The sequence below is a fragment of the Bubalus kerabau genome, chromosome 10 (genome assembly GCF_029407905.1).
Source record: "Bubalus kerabau isolate K-KA32 ecotype Philippines breed swamp buffalo chromosome 10, PCC_UOA_SB_1v2, whole genome shotgun sequence".
NCBI lineage: Eukaryota > Metazoa > Chordata > Mammalia > Artiodactyla > Bovidae > Bubalus > Bubalus kerabau.
Genome location: NC_073633.1, coordinates 39210298 through 39230749, shown reverse-complemented (window position 1 = coordinate 39230749; position 20452 = coordinate 39210298). Strand labels below are relative to the sequence as shown.

The following is a 20452-nucleotide window of genomic DNA, read 5'->3' as shown; positions in this document are numbered from 1 at the left end:
CAGCTTATGATTCTCCTCTTTGAGTTCTACATTGGATCCTATAAATTTTTGCTTTAATATATCTCAGTATTTCCTTTGTCCCCAGGCCAACAACTAAAGGCCATAGTTCCCACATCAAGCATTTTTTTTTGAGGTATAATTTTTTTTCTTCCAGTTTACCAAGAAATAATTGACATAATCTTCTGTATAAATTCAAAGTGTATAGGTTCAAAGTGAAAGTTGCTCAGTTATGTCTGACTCTTTGCAACGCCATGGACTATACAGTCTGTGGAATTCTCCAGGCCAGAATGCTGGAGTGGGTAGTTGCTCCCTTCTCTAAGAGAACTTCCCAACCCAGTGATCAAACCCAGGTCTCCAACATTGCAGGTAGATTCTTTACCAGCTGAGCCACCAGGGAAGCCCATAGTTCAGAGGTTCAAAGTATCCAGTTTTGAGCCACCAGGGAAGCCCATTGTTCAGAGGTTCAAAGCATACAGAAAAGTGATTTGATTTACATACACTATGAAGTGATTATCACAATAAATTTTAGTGAACATCCAACTCAGGTAAAAAATTGTTTAAATAGAAAACCTATTTTCCTTGTGATGAGAACTCTTAGGATTCACTCTTAACAGCTGTAATATATAACATGCAGCAGTGTAAATTATATTTATCATGTTGTAAATTTTACATGTTGTGCTGTGCTAAGTCACTCAATTGTGTCCAACTCTTTGTGACTCTATGGACTGTATCCTGCCAGGCTCCTCAGTCCGTGGGATTTCCCAGGCAAGAATATTGGAATGGGTTGCCATTTCCTTCTCCAGGGGATCTTCCTGACCCAGGGATCAAACTCGAGTCTCTTACATCTCCAGTATTGGTAGGTGGGTTCTTTACCACTAGTGCCACCTGAGAAGCCCCTGTAAATTACATCAGTTCAGTTCAGTTCAGTTGCTCAGTCATGTCCAACTCTTTGCAACCCCATGGACTGCAGCACGCCAGGCTTCCATGTCCATCACCAACTCCCAAAGTTTGCTCAAACTCATGTCAATCGAGTCAGTGATGCCATCCAACCATCTCATCCTCTGTCCTCTTCTCTTCCTGCCTTCAATCTTTCCCAGCATCAGGGTCTTTTCTTATGAGTCAGTTCTTCACATCAGGTGGCCAAAGTATTGGAGTTTCAGCTTCAGCACCAGTCCTTCCAATGAATATTCAAGACTGATTTCCTTTAGGATAGACTGGTTGGATCTCCTTGCTGTCCAAGGGACTCTCAAGGGTCTTCTCCAACACCACAGTTCAAAAGCATCAATTCTTTGGCACTCAGCTTTCTTTATAGTCCAACTCTCACATCCATACATGACCACTGGAAAAACCATAGCTTTGACTAGATGGATCTTTGTTGGCAAAATAATGTCTCTGCTTTTTAATATGTTGTCTAGGTTGGTCATAACTTCTCCTCCAAGGAGCAAGCATCTTTTAATTTCATAGCTGCAGTAACCATCTGCAGCGATTTTGGAGCCCAAAGAAATAAATTCTGTCACTGTTTCCATTGTTTCCCCATGTATTTGCCATGAAGTGATGGGACTGGATGTCATGATCTTCGTTTTTTGAATGTTCAATTTTAAGAACTTTTTCACTCTCCTCTTTCTCTTTCATCAAGAGGCTCTTTAGTTCTTCTTTACTTTCTGCCATAAGGGTGGTGTCATCTGCATATCTGAGGTTATTGATATTTCTCCCGGCAATCTTGATTCCAGCTTGTGCTTTTTCCAGCCCAACATTTCTCATGATGTACTCTGCATATAAGTTAAATAAGCATGGTGACGATATACAGCCTTGATGTACTCCCTTCCCGATTTGGAACCCATCTGTTGTTCCATGACCAGTTCTAACTGTTGCTTCCTGACCTGCATACAGATTTCTCAAAAGACAGGTCAGGTGGCCTGATATTCCCATCTCTTGAAGAATTTTCCAGAGTTTGTGGTGGTCCACACAGTCAAAGGCTTTGGTATAGCCAATAAAGCAGAAGTAGATATTTTTCTGGAACTCTCTTGCTTTTTCAATGATCCAACCGATGTTGGCAATTTGATCTCTGGTTCCTCTGCCTTTTCTAAGTCCAACTTAAACATCTGGAAGTTCATGGTTCAATTACTTTTGAATTCTGGCTTGGAGACTTTTCAGCATTACTTTACTAGGGTGTGAGATGAGTGCAATTGTGCAGTAGTTGACCATTCTTTGGCATTGCCTTTCTTTGGGATCAGAATGAAAACTGATATTTTCCAGTCCTGTGGCCACTGCTGAGTTTTCCAAATTTGCTGGCATATTAAGTGCAGCACTTTTACATCATCTTTTAGGATTTGAAATAGTTCAACTGGAATTCCATCACCTCCACTAGCTTTGTTCGTAGTGATGCTTCCTAAGGCCCACTTGACTTCTCATTCCAGGATGTCAGGCTCTAGATGAGTGATCACACTATCATGGTTATCTGGGTCATGAAGATCTTTTTTATATAGTTCTTCTGTGTATTCTTGCCACCTCTTCTTAATATCTTCTACTTCTGTTAGGTTCATACCATTTCTGTCCTTTATTGTGCCCATCTTTGCATGAAATATTCCTTTGGTATCTCTAATTTTTTGAAGAGATCTCTAGTCTTTCCCATTCTATTGTTTTCCTCTATTTCTTTACATTTATCACTGAGGAAGGCTTTCTTTTCTCTCCTTGCAATTCTTTGGAACTCTGCATTCAAATGGGTATATCTTTCCTTTTCTCCTTTGCCTTTCGCACCTTTTATTTTCTTTACATTATATACCTAGTGCCTATTTATCTTTTAACTGGAAGTTTGTACCTCTTAATCTCCTTCACCTGTTTCTTTTCTCCCCCAGCTCCCTCCTCTCTGGAAAATACCTGTTTGTTCTCTGTATTTATGCTTTGTTTTTCTAGATTCTCCATGTGAGTAGTGCCACATAGTATCTGTCTTTCTCTGACTTATCTCATTTAGCATTGTTCGTGCTGTGTGGTTGTCCTCAGTTGCTCTTTTAGCATAATACCCCCTCACTCCATCCATGTTCTTGCAAATAGCAAGATTTAATTCTTTTTTATGGCTTAGTAATAGTTCATTTTATATATGCAGACCACATCTTATTTGTTTCTTTACTGATGTACACTTAGGCTGCTTCCATATCTTGGCTATTGTAAATAATCTGTAGTGAACATAGGTGTGTATATGTCATTTCTAATTAGTGTTTTTGTTTTCTTCTGATTAATATCCAGGAGTGGAATTCCTGGATCATATGATCGTTTTATGTTTTATTTTTTGAGGAGCTTCCATACTCTTTTCCATAGTGACTGCATCAATTTACATTCATACCAACAGCCTGTGAGGTATCCTTTTCTCCACATCCTCACCAATGCTTGTTATTTGTTGTCTTTTCCATAGATGCTTTTAATATAATAATAGTTCTCCTTCCGATTTTCTCCCTGTTTGACACCTCCAACAAACGAACACTGTACCGTGGAAGGGCTTCTTACTTCCTGGCCTACAGTGGCTTCATGTTTATGCTCAGACCAAGCCCAGAATCAGGAATGCACCAAGGAGCAAGTGCTGAATGACCCCTCTGCCACTGACACCCTGTGAGACCCTGGGAAGTTCACCTCATCACCTTGAATCTCCATGACTTCCTCTGTAAGATGCTACCTTTGGAGTAAGTGGTTTCCAAAGACATGTCCACACTAAAATACTGCCATTGGTATCTGCTAACCCCACTGAATCCTCCATTAATTGTACATTCCTCATCCATTCAGGCTATGTCCCCACCCCCATACCATATAGACAAGTTACCATCTACTTCTATCAGGCTTCCTAGTCTAAACCAATAGGTTCAATTTCAGCACCTAATCTTGGCTCATCCTCCTTTTTTCTGCATGTGATAAACCCCACCTCTTTATCAGTCCAAATTCTGCACTTCCTTCAAGATCCAACTCAAATTCAACTTCTAGGAAACTTCCTCTGTCTATAGTGACATCCCCTTTATCCAAGCCCCTAGAGCAAAATGCCATGCTGTCTTCCCAAGGCAGATGCTCTTAGAGAGGAAGGCCCACAAGGAAATAACAAGGAACCTCCAAGTGAAGGGAGGGGAGGTTAAGTTTTAAACCTTTAAAGGTATGTGTTCGAGATAAACATTAAAAACCCGTTCTTCATGTTTTGCTTTAAAGTTACACGTATAAATAATAGGAAGAAAATTTTATTCTTGATAATTACTGAAGGATTTTCCTTTACAAAAATACTGTATGTATTGTCAGAGATAAAGGGGATACTTTGAATGGATGAAACCCCAGAGAATATGCTCAAGTATCAACAGATAGATGCTTGGGTGCATGGTCAGGAGGATATTTCCTATTAACTACAGAACTTTCTTTCTTTTTTTTTTTGAGCACTGAAATGCCTGGAGTAGTCCATTGTAACAGGATACCAGATGGGTCTTATCTCATCAAAATTTTTGACATAGTTCCAACCTGGGCACAATACAGGAAAGGTAGCCTCCCATTCCAAGGAGAGATGTTAAACACACAAAGGACTTAATAAAAATCAGGCACACTGACCCTGGGATTCCTAACCTCGCTGCATACCTGCAGCCTATTGAAGAGAAATATGGAAGGAAGCATATGTGAATATGGAAGTTGGGACCTACTTCCCAATTATAGAATTGCACATATGTCATCCTGTTTGGGGGGGAAAAAATAGAATTCAGACTGTAATTAGATTGTCTCTGATAAGCTATAGGCCAAATAAGATAGGACTGTAGTTAAGAATATGCCCTTGGAATTATATGGCCTGGATTCAAATTATGGCCCTGCCATTTACTAACAGGGAACTTCAGGGAATTCATTTAAAATTCAAGGGCCTATTTCTTTATCCTTAAAAGTTCAGATAATAACAGTACCTACTTCACAAGGTTTTGTGAGGATTCAAAGATGTATCCTAGGTGGCTCGGTGGTAAAGAATCTGCCTGCACTGCAAGAGACATAAGCGATCTCTGAGTTGGGAAGATCACCTGGAGGAGGAAGTGTCAATACATTCCAGCATTCTTGCCTGGAGAATCCCGTGGACACAGGAGTCTGGAAGGCTACAGTCCACAGGATCACAAAGGAGTTGGACATGACTTAACGACTAAACAACAAAACAAAGAACAGCTGATCTTGTGCTCAGCACAGAGCCTGTCCCTCAGTGATGAATGTGGGCTATTGCTGTGTGCCAGCCATTCAACCCCGCCAGCAGCAGAAACTTAGCTCAGAAAGACTTTCTTCTTCATCTCAACCACAAAGATTTATTCTTTATCTGAAAAATCCATTTTCTGTTTCAGATGAGTTTTTGCTTTCCAAGTAAACAACTATAAATCTTAAGAACACATCTGGATCATAGTAGTTAATAGACATAGTAGAAAGCAGGCATAAATGATGGGAAATCTGTTTTGCACAATTTCCCCAAAATTTTGCAACTAATGGGAAAATTAGCTGCAGTGGGAACATCATCCCCTCTTTTAAACTGTTTCCTGATGCTATCAACAAGCAGATTTATCTTCCTATTTCTTCCTGAGTGTTGTGTGTAAAGGTAAAAAATTTAGGAGGCATAGGGAGCTGTGTGGAGAAAGCAATGGCACCCCACCCCAGTACTCTTGCCTGGAAAATCCCATGGACGGAGGAGCCTGGAAGGCTGCAGTCCATGGGGTCGCTGAAGGTTGGACATGACTGAGCAACTTCACTTTCACTTTTCACTTTCATGCATTGGAGAAGGAGATGGCAACCCACTCCAGTGTTCTTGCCTGGAGAATCCCAGGGACAGGGGAGTCTGGTGGGCTGCCGTCTACAGGGTCGCACAGAGTCGGACACAACTGAAGCGACTTAGCAGCAGCAGCAGGGAGCTGTGTGAAAAGTCACAAAATAAAAGCTCTCAGTCAGGAATCATGGGCTCATACAACTTCATTCTTAGGAAGGTGGTGCCCCTATATAGACAAAAAAGGCTCTGCTGTTAATGATGACGTCATTGAGTTGAGTGCCTGTTCTGTTTGCCATCAAGGGACACTGAGCCATGCTCATTATATTTTTCCATGTCACCAGGAGCTCACATTTTGCTGGGTTAGAGCATTCCTCTTGGTGCAGAGACTACATAAGCTGTCTCTTCTCTAACTTTGCTAATCTTGCCACAGATGGTTACCATGACCTTGGATGTCTTATAGCCAGGCTCAAACCAACTGAGCTAATTGGCTTAGACACTCTTAGGGATGATGCAGGGACCCCACCTCTGGGATAACAACACCCTGTGTCTAACGTGGCCTGTGGGAAATTTACAGGGTCATGGTCATGTTATTTACATGCAAGTAGGAGAGGAAAATCCATTCCAGCAGGCTGCATTCTAACTGCAAATACCAGAAGAAGTTATAAATACACAAGAGGAAAGCCAAACAGTCTGCTAGCTTTTTCTCCGACTGCCTAGGAAAGTGAGCCAACTGCATTAGTGGTTACAAAGAGCTTGGGCAAAATCCTATGGCCCTTGGTATCAGATGTTTTTCTTATGCTAATTTGCAGATAGCAGCTTTTGCCTAATATTTTCATAGTTAAACCAAGAACAACATATATATATATGTATTTTTTTAGAGCTCTGTTTATATTGCAATCATTTCTCTGTGGAAGCCCTAGATTGGCCTCTTGGCTTCCTCAAAAGTCTTCTCTGACCCATTTGCTAACAACCGGAAGTTACCGATAAACACTCAAATCTACCTTCTCCTGTTCAAGTTTACGTATGATGCCTTTCGAGCAAGGTTCCAAGTCAGTACATTGTCATCTTTCATGTGTACCTAAAAGTTAAAATTTAATTTTAAAGATTTCATTTAGCTTGCAGATTTGGGTAGTTTCATTAGCCCCAGTAGGAAAGGAATGAAAGCTTTGTCTTTGGATAATTCACCTGGGTTCTTGGAGAAAACCGACAGTACAGATTGTGGAGGAAAAGTTGACCCACAGCGCCATCTCCTGGTATATCTTGTTTGTTACACAGGGTGAGAAACATCAGGGAACCTGATGAGCTGAGCACTTCTAGTAACTTTCAGGTTGTAAAAGTACATCAAGCTAATATTGGTGTCATTGAATGGTCCTCAAAATACAGAAGTGTGAATGTGGCCTCCCAGAAACCCCCAAGACATTTATTGGGCCAAGTATTAAAATTCACCAATGTGGTATACACCCAGATACGCTGAAACCTGGCAAGGGCAGACGCATGTTAAAAGGGAAAGGGAGGGACTTCCCTGATTGGTGGTCCAGTGGTTGGGAATATGCCTTGCAATGCAGGGGGTGCAGGTTCTATACCTGGTTGGGGAACAGGAGCCTATGTGCCACGGAGCCACCAGGGCCAACTACTAAGCCACAACTAGCTAGTCCCTACACCACGTAATCCCTCATGACGCAATGAAGATCCCACGTACTGCAATAAAGACCCAATGCAATCAAATAAATAAGTTCTTAAAAGGGGAGGGGGGAATGCAAAAAGCCTTTGTAACCATGTGAGAAAGCTTCCAGGAGGATACTAACAGGAGGATAAAAGAGTATCAGTTACGATCATAAGCATAAAAAGAAAAAAATGAGGAATCGTGAAAAGTGGAATGTATAAAGATAGCAACAGTATGGTTGATTTCTTTTTCCAGCATCACTTAATATTATGCTTTGTATATGCGACCTCATTTTGTGACGGTGTACCATACTCACAGGAAACATTCTCCCACATAGAAGGAAAAAAATGTAACCAACTCACACGTGGTGACCACTACCAATCTTGCCCAACAACCATTCTTTTCCTTCCCTAAATCAGCTGCAGATCTTGTAAGGACCTGTGAAACTGGAATCATGGGAGAGCATTAATCCAGTATCACTAATCACCAGAAATTTTACAGACCAACGAACATCCCCTCCAATGGTCACTTCCAAACCTGGCTTATACAGGTTTTTTAAAGCAATTTTCTCTTCCCTACTCAGATCTACTGCAACAGAAACTCTAAAGATGGAACTCAAGAAACTGCAGGTTCAAAATGCTGCCCCAGTGATTCTAAAAAGCAGCCAGCCCATGAGCTCAAAATTGTGACCTCCTGGAGGTTTCACAGCTGTATCTTGTTGAGAAAGGGAACGCAGAGTGGATAAAATCCCTGCCTCATCAGTCCTATGCTGCCTCCAGGAGATGTATCTTTGGTTCCAGATCGTCAAAGGTAAGCAAGTTTTACTGCAAATGTTTGCTTATAGTTAACTGGTTTTCTTTGGGGCAGACTATTTTCGAATGAAAAAATAGCCCAATTTGTATATAATCTATGGCTGATTTGTTTCCAAATCTTTTCTCTATGAACTATGAAAGTTAAGATCATTTTATTGTTCACCAAAGTCTAAGTCCACAAAGGAAAAATGACTTGGATGATGGGGAATGAGGTACATGGTTACCCAAGAAAGAAACCCTTCTGGTCCAAAACTGGGTAACTCTGGAACATTAACTGTGCCAATGAGTTAGTAGGCATCTTGTGGAGCAAGACTGGAAGTTGGAAGATTAATAAGTGCATTTGTGGCAACTTTGGAGTGAGTTAATAAATGGTGGAACTAAGATGGGAAATGAAAGGAAGCATGTTTTCTTCAAAGGGATCTGTGAATCCCATTTCCAAGAAAAAGCCACCCTAAATACCCTCATCAAAATTCACCTGTCCCACTCTGAATTTATCCCACCCTCGCATTCTTTATAATAGTCCTTGTATCACAGTTTTAGAGTTCATCGGGTGGTGTGTATCTTAATTCCCTGTCAACACATTCCAATCTGCCCAGGGGACAGACCTGTATTCTCACCTTTTCATGCCCTGATGCACCTAGGAGAGAACTTTACCCACAATTGAAACTTACATTAGCTACATTTTTGAAAGAAACTGGTGACTGATTTGGTTAAAGAGCAAGGCTATATTGCCAGCGTGAGTGATTAGATCCAGCACTTCGTTTAAAACAGAGACTCTAATTCCTAATGGTAGAAATTACAAAAAAAAGAGAATAGATAGCCTCAGCACATGTTGTCACCAGTTCACTCTAAGAATCCTTTTGGCTGTGACCTCTTGGCCCTGACTGAAGGAGGAACGTGAGTCCAGGACGGCCTCCCCAGAAGTGCATCCTCCGAGGGGCATAAGGCAAAGCAGGAATTATGGGACCTGAAGAAGCCTCTAGATTTCCCACCATATCCCTGAAATCTCACAACTCACCCTTCTGAGAGTGAGAAACAAAGGGCTGTCTGTGGATGGTGGGGGCTCTCTGAGGCTCCCAGGAAACAGAATGGAATAGACTCTAAAACAGAGACTGAAGACCATGGCCTCCTGAAAGCTAAGGTGTTTTGTTTAAAAATATATATATATACATATATATATATATATGTATATATATATAGTATATATTTGTTGCACCTGAAAGCTAAGGTGTTTTGTTTAAAAATATATATATATACATATATATGTATATATATAGTATATTTTTGTTGCACTGGGTCTTCATTGCTGAGCATGGCCTTTTCTCTAGTTGCAGAGAGCAGGGACTACTCTTGGTTTCTGTACTGAGGCCTCTCATTGTGGTGGCTTCTCTTGTTGCAGAGCACAGTCTCTAAGCACACAGGCTCAGTAGTTGTGGCTCATGGATCCTAGAGCACAGGCTCAGAAGTTGTGGTGCAGGGGTTTAGTTGTTTAGCGGCACGTGGAGTCTTCCCGGACCAGGGATCAAACCCATGTCCCTCGCTTTAGCAGGCAGATTCTTAACCACTGTTCCACCAGGGAAGTCCAGCTAAAGTGTTTTGACTGTGAAAGAAGCTCAGAGAGGGGAGGGTATCTGTTGAATGATCTGCTTAAACTTTTTACTTTTTTGCTTCTGCTCATGCTGGTGAGAAGGGACAAAAGGAGGAGGAAGTCTCCTACAAATCAGAAATACAGAAGGGGCAAAACAGAGAAAGAAGCTTTACAGCCAGAAATACTGTCGGTGTTTTTCCCGTCAGTGAAAACATTTGAGTGGCTTACATATGTACCAGTAGTCCATTTTACAGAACACTATTTTCATTTTATTCCATTTCTTTCCAGAGTCTCTGCTAAGCTATAAGACCTTGGCTGAAGCCCTGTTAATCAATCTACAAGCACATGTTCTAAGTCATTAGTTTCAGAATGAGCTCATTTATTATAAACTCATACTATAGGTATGCCCCTCCACACATTAAGCAAACCTAATGTGTGTAAAAATTTAGATTTACACCTGCGGTAAATTAGCGAGATGTAGCCCTGTTTAAAAAATAAGTATGCACTTTAAAAGAGGATTTATCACAGCTCCTTTGAAACTGTGAGTTTATGGTACAATTTGAAGGCAACTTTTGGTTATGAAGAGCTCATACTCCAGAGTTTGACAGCTGAGTTCATTGTGAGCTCTGCTAATTGTGAGCTCTCACTGTGAGCCTTAGGGCAAATGAGGCAACCTCTCTTTGCTTCTGTGTCTTTATCCATAAAAAGGAGATACGATACAGGTCTTGGCACTGTTCCTGGCCCTCCTCTGCTGCAGAAAGTGTGGCACAGTGCTGTGAGGGCCAGACGAGGGGGCAGTGCTTGAACTAGGTAGAAAATCTGACACTAAATAGAAATTTATTTTCTCCAGAAAGATCCCATCATAATGGTCGTACGTCTTTTTGAAAAGCAAATAAAAGTCTTTCTATTGGGAGCTGCAGGAAAAAATCACAAGTGCTATTATTTAGATACAGATTTTTCCATTTTATCTTCATCTTACTTTCTCTGGCATCAAATTGCTAGGATCAATCCAACCCAGCTAAGAGGAGAAGGAAGTTTCCACATCAGGAAAACCATACAAATCACATTTCTGATTAGTTGCTGTACTTCTTCCCATCAGGAATGAAGACAAATAGATGGTGGGTTGCTGAGTGATAGACAGTTGGTCAATAGATGGCTAATTAATTGCTCCTCAAACAATCAATGCTAACTGATAATTATATCTAATTTCTATGCATAAAAAAGTCATACTTTCTGGTCTTACACATGTTAGCAGTAATCTTATGGCTGAAAAAACAATGATTATAAAAATTATTCTTTTCATTGAAAGCTGGTCGATTTAAAGCTAACTGTAAAGATGAATTTAGCAAAAATTCAAAGCAAATGAAATGCTAGTTCAGAAAACATTCTTATGTTTTAATTTTGTCTGGGCCTAATGAATTTAAAAATCATGATCCAAATAATGCTAAGTGTTTTGTTATATGTAATTGTGGGTAGAGTTCAAAATAAGTAACTACACAGATTTTTCTGAACACTCCAGTAAGTTGCAGGTGAGGTGTGCTTGTTTTATCTTTGTGGGACTTCATTTGGATTTAAGTTTAGTCAAAGGAGGGCTTCCCAGGTGGTGCAGTAAAGAATCCACCTGCCAATTCAGAAGATGCAAGAGACACAGGTTCAATCCCTGGGTTGGGAAGATCCTCTGGAGGAGGGCATGGCAACCCACTCCAGTGTTCTTGCCTGGAGAATCCCCATGGACACAGGCTCCTGGTGGGCTACAATCAGGTGGGTTGTATTAACAAAATGCTGATATTTTGTTCACCATGGGTTTTTTGCATTAATTTTTTTTTAATATTGCATTAAAATCTTTTTCACTACTGAGGGTTTTGATGACCCCTCACACTTAGCGTCCAGGGTAATTAAATGCCTCGCTTGTCTCACCCTCGTCCTGGCCCTGTTGGGGAAGTGTGCTCCATGTGCTTAGTGAAAGGAGCTGTAGTCACATGGCACAGGACAAAGGTACCAGGAAAGATGAAGAAGCAGACCTAGTAAAACAATCAACTGTCACAATCAGTTTGGGCCATTTTTGTACTTTATTCATGGAAATTGTATAGTGTGTATTCTGGCTTCTTTCCTTTTTGATGTTATGTTTGTGAGATGCATCCATAGGGTTGTGTATACTTGTAAATCATTCACACTCGCTGTATAGAATTCCATATTGCAAAGACATCACAGCGCTGATAGGCATTTGAATGGTCACTGTCTAGAACTATTTTGAATAGTGCTTCCTTGAATGATCTAGTATAAATTCCTGTTAAATATCTATGCATTTTCATTAGGGTACACACCTGGGAGTGGAATGGCTGGGTCAGTGGGTGCATGTATGTTCATTTTCAGTAGATAGTGCCAGCTTTCTAATTTATTTAGTTTCATCAAGTCTTTAATAAGATAAGGCTTGCAGCTTGTTCTTTTTCAAGATGGTCTTAGCTGTCTTTGGCCCTTTGCATTTCTAAACAAAAATTTAGAAGTAGCTTGTCTATTTGCACAATAAGAAAAAAAAATGATAGGACTTTTATTGGGTTTCTTTTAAATCTATAAGCTCAAAGTGGTGAGAACTGATATCTTTACAGCATGCTTCCATGTCTTCTTAAATTTCTCTCAATGTCTTATACTCTTTTGTATGTGTACTTAGAAAACATAAATAGCTGATAAATAGGTAAAATAGGCATCAAGAAATGTGTTGTTGGCACAAGACTTTAGGCTGCATTACATTTTCAGCCACACTATTCATCCCACCAACACCTGAACTCACATGCCTTGTCCACCCTCTGGGAAGGGCCTGCATGGGCCCTTCCTTCAGTTTGGTAGAACCCCCTCCTGCCTTTGTCACTCCTACCTGACAACACCTAATCTTGATGAATCACTTCAGGTTTCACTCTCTGTAGGGTCAGCAGGTCTCCCTTGTGGCCTCCCGATACATTCTCCTATACTGCTGCTGCTGCTAAGTCGCTTCAGTCATGTCCGACTCTGTGCGACCCCATAAACGGCAGCCCACCAGGCTCCCCCGTCCCTGGGATTCTCCAGGCAAGAACACTGGAGTGGGTTTCCATTTCCAGAAGGCAATGGCACCCCACTCCAGTACTCTTGCCTGGAGAATCCCACGGATGGAGGAGCCTGGTGGGCTGCAGTCCATGGGGTTACAAAGAGTCGGACACGACTGAGCGACTTCCCTTTCACTTTTCACTTTCATGCATTGGAGAAGGAAATGGCAACCCACTCCAGTGTTCTTGCCTGGAGAATCCCAGGGACGGGGGAGCCTGGTGGGCTGCCGTCTATGGGGTCACACAGAGTCGGACACGACTGAAGCGACTTAGCACCAGCAGCAGCAATGCATGAAAGTGAAAAGTGAAAGTGAAGTTACTCAGTAGTGTCTAACCCTCAGCGACCCTTTACTTGGTTTTAAATCCCACAGTGTGTTGTGATGAGCTGCTCCAATGCCCACTAAACTTCTGGGAACTGACCAGAGCCAGCCAGCACTTGGAAGATGTGTGTAGGGTATATGAAAAGCTATTCCTTTTTTTTTTTTTTTTTTTTTTTGAGCTGTTTGGTTTAGGCGTTTGATTGCCTGGTTTGCTTGTTTTATCTTTGTGGGACTTCATTTGGATTTAAGTTTAGTCAAAGGAGGGCTTCCCAGGTGGTGCAATAAAGAATCCACCTGCCAATTCAGAAGATGCAAGAGACACAGGTTCAATCCCTGGGTTGGGAAGATCCTCTGGAGGAGGGCATGGCAACCCACTCCAGTGTTCTTGCCTGGAGAATCCCCATGGACACAGGCTCCTGGTTGGCTACAGTCCAGGGGGCTGCAAAGAGTCAGACAGGACTGAGCACACACATACACATCTTAGTCAAAGGGAAAAATGTCTTACTTTGACCCTTTGGTGCATGTCAATCTGATTTTTGTTTCATGAATCATTTTGATTTGAAAATATCCATATATGCCTAGCCTCTTTACTATAATGTTTTGAAGTGGATACATTTCTTGGTGTGATTCCACTTGTGACTCCACAAGTTCTAAGTTAGTTTAAAAGAAAACTGTTAACTGAGTGTTTTCCAAATACTGTAATCAGTAACCAGCGAGTTCATGGAAAGGTAGTCACGCCTCTAATGACCACTAGGTGGCAGTTTCACTCTCAGTATGACCAGCCTGACTCTGCCTTGCACTGTCCTTCAAGTAGTCTGGGGATGCAACATGAACCATGAGGTGAAGCTGGCTTAACAAGCCCTGTTGGTGGAAAAATGAAGGCCAAAAATCATCTATGGAGAAAATGTAATTATGGGGAATACAGTATGTGTATTGAAATTGAATGCCATTAGACATTATTTCACTGAAAGTTTAGCAAATAACTAAATTGACCACATCCACAAAATTAGAAAGACGTGGAATCCCAGGCACAGGTCAGACAATGTTGAAAGGTAAAGGAGTCTCTTGTTGGCCCTCCCTAGCTAGAATCCGGCCCATTGGGGTGGCGGGGAGTGGGGACAGGTGGAGAGAGGGTAAAGGGCTGAGGCTCTGGTGATGTTTTTGAATCTTCCTGTTTAGAGGCTTTAGAGAAAACTGGGGACTCTACCCAATTGTTTATGGTTGAAACTGCTGTCTGCTGTTTGCTCTGTGTTTGAGGGGTGGGGGCAAAGGACATGTATTAAGTACCTGTTCTATGCAAGCAAGACACTGCACCAGCTATGAGCTAATAACCACTAGGGGCTACAGGCTTTGTGAACGGAAACAGTTTCTTTACTGGAGTGTGAGCTGGGAAAAGGCTGAGGAGGAGAGGGAGAGCAAGGTGTGAAAGAAGAGCTAGTGGGAAGGGCTTCTCCCCTGCCATCACCACCACTGACAGGCCCATCCCAAGGCGGGTGGGGAAGGAAAGAAATAAGTGGGACTCCCCACCAAGCATCTAAGAAGAAGCGAGATTGTATGCTCACCCCCCCCCACCCCACCCCGCCTCTTCCAGCTGGAGTTTCCTGAGCAGCAGTCCCGGTAGACACATCTGCCCCTGGGTCACCAGGAGGGAGGAAGTGGGGAGAGGACAGGCGGGGTGGTCAGTGGAAGGGGCCTGAGGCCACTTCCGGGCTTCCCTGGAGTCATGTGCTGTAGTGGAGGAAAGCCATGAACTTGCTTGGACCCAGCACAGTCTGGAGGCCTTAGCTACAACCTGAGACAACTTACTTGCTCCAGGAGGACACTTGGAGGAGAGAAGAGTGGCTTGGAGGTTGTGTGTGAACCACCAGCCTGGGGTGAGGGGTCAGGGGCTGCCTCTCTAAAGCAGCCAAGTTGACAGGAAGCAGTAAGTGGTCCTATGAGCTTCCTGAAAAGGCCATCCTCCAGCACCATCTCTCCCAGGGGCCAGGCTGGGGCAATGCCAGCAACAATAGAGCAGAGAAGTAAACTCAGATGTGCCGAGAAAGGCATAGGACCAGAAGGAAGGATGCCTGCCTTCCACCAACACACAGCCAGCCATGAAAAGCGACTTCTCCAACACTGGCAGCTACCAAGGAAGTTAGGGTCCCACAGGCAAGACAATTATATTGATTTATAAAATATATTCTACTCCGTAGCCATTTGTGTTAGTTTTCTATTGCTGCTATAACACATCGCCTTAAGTAAGCAGTTTTAAACACAAATATATCATATCTCAGTTCTATGGTCCAGAAGTCCCCTGAGGCTCACGGGGCTGAAATCGAGGCGTCAGCAGGGCTGTTTCTCTGCTTAGGCTCTGATCAAGAGTCCTTTCTTTGCTTTTTCGGGTGTTGGAAGTTCATGGGTTGTGGGACTGAGGTCTCCATTTCCTCGATGGCTGTCACCTGGGGTCACCCTTAGCTTCTGGAGGACTCTCTGGTCATTCACACAGCCCCTGACATCTCAGAACCAGCAGGACCACAAGTCCTTACCCTGCCATCTCTTTGACCTTCTTCCACCCTCACATTTCTCTCTCTGGGCGCACCCAAGGAAGGTTGTCTGCTTTTAAGAACTCCCGTGATTAGAATGGGCCCAAATGGATAATTTGGAGCTTCCCTGGTGGTTCACAGGTAAAGAATTCACCTGCCAATGCAAGAGACCCAAGTTCAATCCCTGGATCAGGAAGATCCCCTGGAGAAGGAAATGGCAACCCACTTCAGTACTCTTGCCTGGGAAATCCCATGGACAGAGGAGCCTGGTGGGCTGCAGTCCATGGGGTTGCAGGAAGTCAGACACGACTGAGTGACTAAACAACAGCTAGTTAGTCCTCTCTATCTCAAGGTCTACAATGCTAATCACGCCTGCTTAACCCCTTTTTGCCAAGTCAGGTCACATATTCAAAGGTCCTGGGGATTAGGCTGTGAGCATCTTTGGGGAGCCATTATTCTGTCCTCCACACTGTTCTGTATTTAATGGGCTGAGCACAGTGCTGAAGAGTGAAACTCATCAGAGGTCTGAGACAGAGAACCTGCCAGATCTGGGCTCAGCCACAGCAGAAAGACTGATGAGGCCCCAGAGGCCTGGACACAGACACTGCTTCTGCCCTTTTGCCCATTTCCTGACCTGGTTTGCAGTCCCCACGGGGCTGCAGGGGGAAATGCCCAGGATCTTGTAGGTCCCTTGTGGCTCCATACCATAAAAGAGATGGGGAGAGGGCAGAAAAAACCTTGGTTTTTCACTGCTGAAGCCCCATCCAACTGAGGCTCCCTGGCCTATATTTTACAGCTCCTGAACTCATGGGAGTCACCATCTTGCTGGGTTTTTCTCAACCACAATCATGGTGAGTCAGCACAGTGGTTAGTTCTCAGCCGCAGGCCCCAGCAGAACCCCAGGTGGAGCAGCCTCCTGAACAGCTGGTCCCGCCGCCGTCTTCCCTTCAGGCCGAGGCCTCCTCGGGCTGACTGCCCCCACCAGGGGCACACCCAAGCAGCTGTGCATCAAGCTGGGTGCAGGGCTTCCACAGCCATGGTGTGAAAGGTGAAGGTGATAAACCAGAGAAGAGGTCGTCAGTCAGGTCCGACTAGTCCAGGCTGGCATTGGGCCAACAACATCTCTCTGCTTTGGGCCAAACTTGAGGAAGGAGGGAGTTGATGAGGCATTCTGCCTTCCTCTGCTCTGGCATCCATATCTGGGAGCCAGGCCCTGACAACTAGCACCCTGCACACACAGTCCACCTCATGGCACCACATTCTGGCCACACAAGCTTACTTGACCTCCCCAGTCTCCCATTGGCTTCCCAGTTGGCACAGTGGTAAAGAATCCGTCTGTGGTGTAGGAAACCCAAGAGACACAGATTTGGTCCCCGGGTTAGGAAGATTCCCTGGAGAAAAAAATGGCAGCCCACTCCAGTATTCTTGCCTGGGAAATCACATGGACAGAGGAGCCAGAAGGGCTATAGTCTGTGGGGTCACAAAGAGTCGGACATATGGGAGCACACACAGGGTGCCACGAAAAGGCAGGTGGGGCAGGTGTTTAGGGAGCACTGTCACTGGGAGAGGCTCACGTGTTCTGGGAAGACAGGGTTTCTGCCATAGAACATCTGGCAAACTTCTCATCTAGCCCGTCCCCTCCTCGGGACCTTGAACACCGGCTTCTGTTCACTCTGCGACCCTGTGGACTGTAGCCCACCAGGCTCCTCCGTCCATGGGATTTCCCAGGCAAGAATACTGGAGCAGGTTACCATTTCCTTCTCCAGAGGATCTTCCTGACCCAGGGGTTGAACTCAGATCTCCTGCTTGGCAGGCAGATTCTTTACCACCGAGACACTAGGGAAGCACCATTCATATCCTGAGACTGGATTGAGTCCCACGTGTGCCCTTCATATAAGCCAGGAGCCTGAGCCCCTGCTCCACCCCACAGCTTTCCCACTCTTCCTCCCGTATCCCAAGGCTGCTCCTACCTCATGGACTTTCCTGATCTTCCGTCTGTCTGGAACATTCCTCCTGTGGTTGTCTGCGTGGCTGGGTCACTCTTAGGGTTCAGGCCTCAGTTATACTGTCTTCTCTCAGAGAGGCCTTCCCTGACAGCCTCTCTGAAGCATCCCAACTGCCCCGCCCACCCAAGGCTTCCCTCTCCTACCATCCTCTCTCATTTTCTTGTTCTCACTGTCCGGCATGGTCTGATCTGGTTTGCTTTTTGTGCTGCCTTGCATCACCTGACAAGAGAGAGCCTTCTGGAAGCAGGTCTCTTGTCTGTTTTGCTCACTGCCATGTTCCCAGGGTCTCCGAAGGTGCCTGGAACACAGCTGGCAGCCAACAGACAGTTGGTGAAGAAATGTTGAAAGTCATATTCAGACAGATGTGTGGGATGGTCTGGGCATCCCCATGGGGTCGGACTTGAGGAGGAGAGCAGGGTCATGGGACTCTGCAGGAAACCACTGAGTGGCCCAGGACTCTGGCAAAGAGGCAGGACCAGGCGGCTGGATGCCCTGAGGAACAGCTGCTCCAGATCAAACATAAGGCTGTGTTAGGTCATTCCCACCCCTGTCCCCACCCCAGGGAAGAAGAGCACTGAAGTGTAAGATAACTCAGACCCTCCAGGCCTGGGATGGAAACCCTTTGTTGTTGTTCAGTCACTAAGTCGAGTCCAGCTCTTTGCAACCCCATGGACTGCAGCACGCCAGACTTATCTCTCAGAGTTTGCTCAAATTCATGTCCATTGAGTCAGTGATGCCATCCAACTATCTCATCCCCTATCGCCACCTTCTCCTATACCCTTTGGGAGGACCTTATTTCCAGAGAGCTTCCGTGAAGACCTCTGGAAACAAAGACACAACATTTTCAGAACATCCTCAAGTCAAGAAACTCAAGAGAGTGCCCCAAGTGTGAGAAGTAACTCTTAGGGAGGACAGTTTAATTGGGCACAAACACTGCTTGGAACTACCCTCTCAGTGGGCTTCCTAAATGATATGCTGCTCAGTCGTGTCTGACTCTGTAGCCCCATGGACTGTAGCCTGCCAGGCTCCTCTTTCCATGGAATTTTCCAGGCAAGAATACTAGAGTGGGTTGCCATTTTCCTCCTCCAGGGGATCTTCCCGACCTAGAGATCAAATCTGCAGCTCTTGCTTCTCTTGTATTGGCAGGCAGATTCTTTACCACTAGCACCACCTGGGAAGCCCAAATGACTGCAAGGTTATTTGGATTAGATCACTGGATTTCTTAACAGTTTTCCACTGATGAAAGGTAGTTTGCAAAGTTATGATGTGGCACCTCAATTTTCTTTATTTTTCCTGTTCATCAGAATCCGTATATGAAAATGAAAATACTATCTAGATAGTTAATTGCCAGCTTCTAGTTTAAAAAAAATAAAATTGGGGAAAAAAGCCATGTTTGAAGTTTGGAAAATTATCAAAATTCATATCTAAAATAAGGAATCTGAATTGTCTTGGATCTTGGTTAAATATCTAGTAAATCTACTCATCCAGCCAGCAATCTCAGGCTTCCTTGGTAGCTTAGATAGTAAAGAATTTGCCTGCAATGCAGGAGACCTGGGTTCAATCCCTGGGTCAGGAAGATCCCCTGGAGAAGGAAATGGCAACCCACTCCAGTATTCTCGCCTGGGAAATCCCATGGACAGAGGAGCCTGGCGGGCTACAGTCCACGGGGTCGCAAAGGCTTAAAAACAACTGATCGACCAACACTTTGACTCTTCACTTTAGCCAGTAATTTCAGTGAGTTATGAATCTAACCAGGTTTTCGACTGAATTGAGTCTTCAGTAGTTTTCTATTCAGAGCGTCCAAGTTAACCATTAGAAAGGCCCCTTTACTATTTAATCACTGTAAAATAATCAAAGCTCCAGTGCACAGTCATCAGAAATACAAGTGTTTCTGGGGAAGTTCTTGGGCCCTATCCCTACAGGCCACTTAAGGAGAAGGGGGTTATTTGCTTCTGCTCACCTGCAAAATTGAGATGGTTAGAAAGTTCCACAACAGCACTAAGCAACTGCCCAAAGGGAGATAGAAACAGAGCATCTGATCTGGCAGTTTCACCATCTGGAAAGAGAAAAGTCAAGTCCAGTCTTTCTTTTCTTCCTGATAAAGCTAATTGCCTTAGGTTAATGCGATGCATAAGACTTGGTGGCACAAAAAGAATAGAAAGTTCCAGAAGGTATGATTTGGAGCTCTGTGAAGAGCTGTGAGGAGCACACCCTAGGCAGGCAGTATAAATCCTCTGAAGCTCTGATATTCAGTGACAAGGGTGTCTGGAGCAGGAACAATGCCTGCATTCACATTCAGGCTCCGGAGAGGACAAAGCTCTTAGGTCAGCAGTTACCAGTCTGATCTTGATTTTTGAACACATCCACTCTACTTTCTCAGGCATAATTTTCCCACGATGATTTAACACGTACGTACATATGAGTAAAATACCAAAGTACTCCATTATCCGTGGTTTAACTTCCTGCAGTTGGTCAACCACAGTCCAGAAATATTATGTGCAAAGTTTCAGAAATAACTCAGAAGTTTTCAATTGTGCACCATTCTGAGCAGCGTGAGGAAATCCTGTGCTGCCCTCCTGAGACCTCCTGGGAGTGTCAGTCCATCCTCTTCGGTCCTCCTGGGAATGTCAGTCCGTCCTCCCCGGTCCTCCTGGGAGTGTCAGTCCATCCTCTTTGGTCCTCCTGGGAGTGTCAGTCTGTCCTCCCCGGTCCTCC

The 20452-nt window shown here is 44.0% G+C and overlaps 1 protein-coding gene across 3 annotated transcripts in view; it reads left to right on the top strand.

The window, feature by feature from the left end:
• The first annotated feature begins 8175 nt into the window (after window positions 1-8175).
• Window positions 8176-20452, top strand: part of RASGRP1 (RAS guanyl releasing protein 1) — a 217890-nt gene continuing 205613 nt past the window's right edge. For all 3 annotated transcript variants that reach the window (XR_008699090.1, XM_055537329.1, XM_055537330.1), the window contains exon 1: window positions 8176-8219. The gene's annotated coding sequence lies outside the window, so the exon portion shown is untranslated. The remainder of the gene's footprint in view (window positions 8220-20452) is intronic.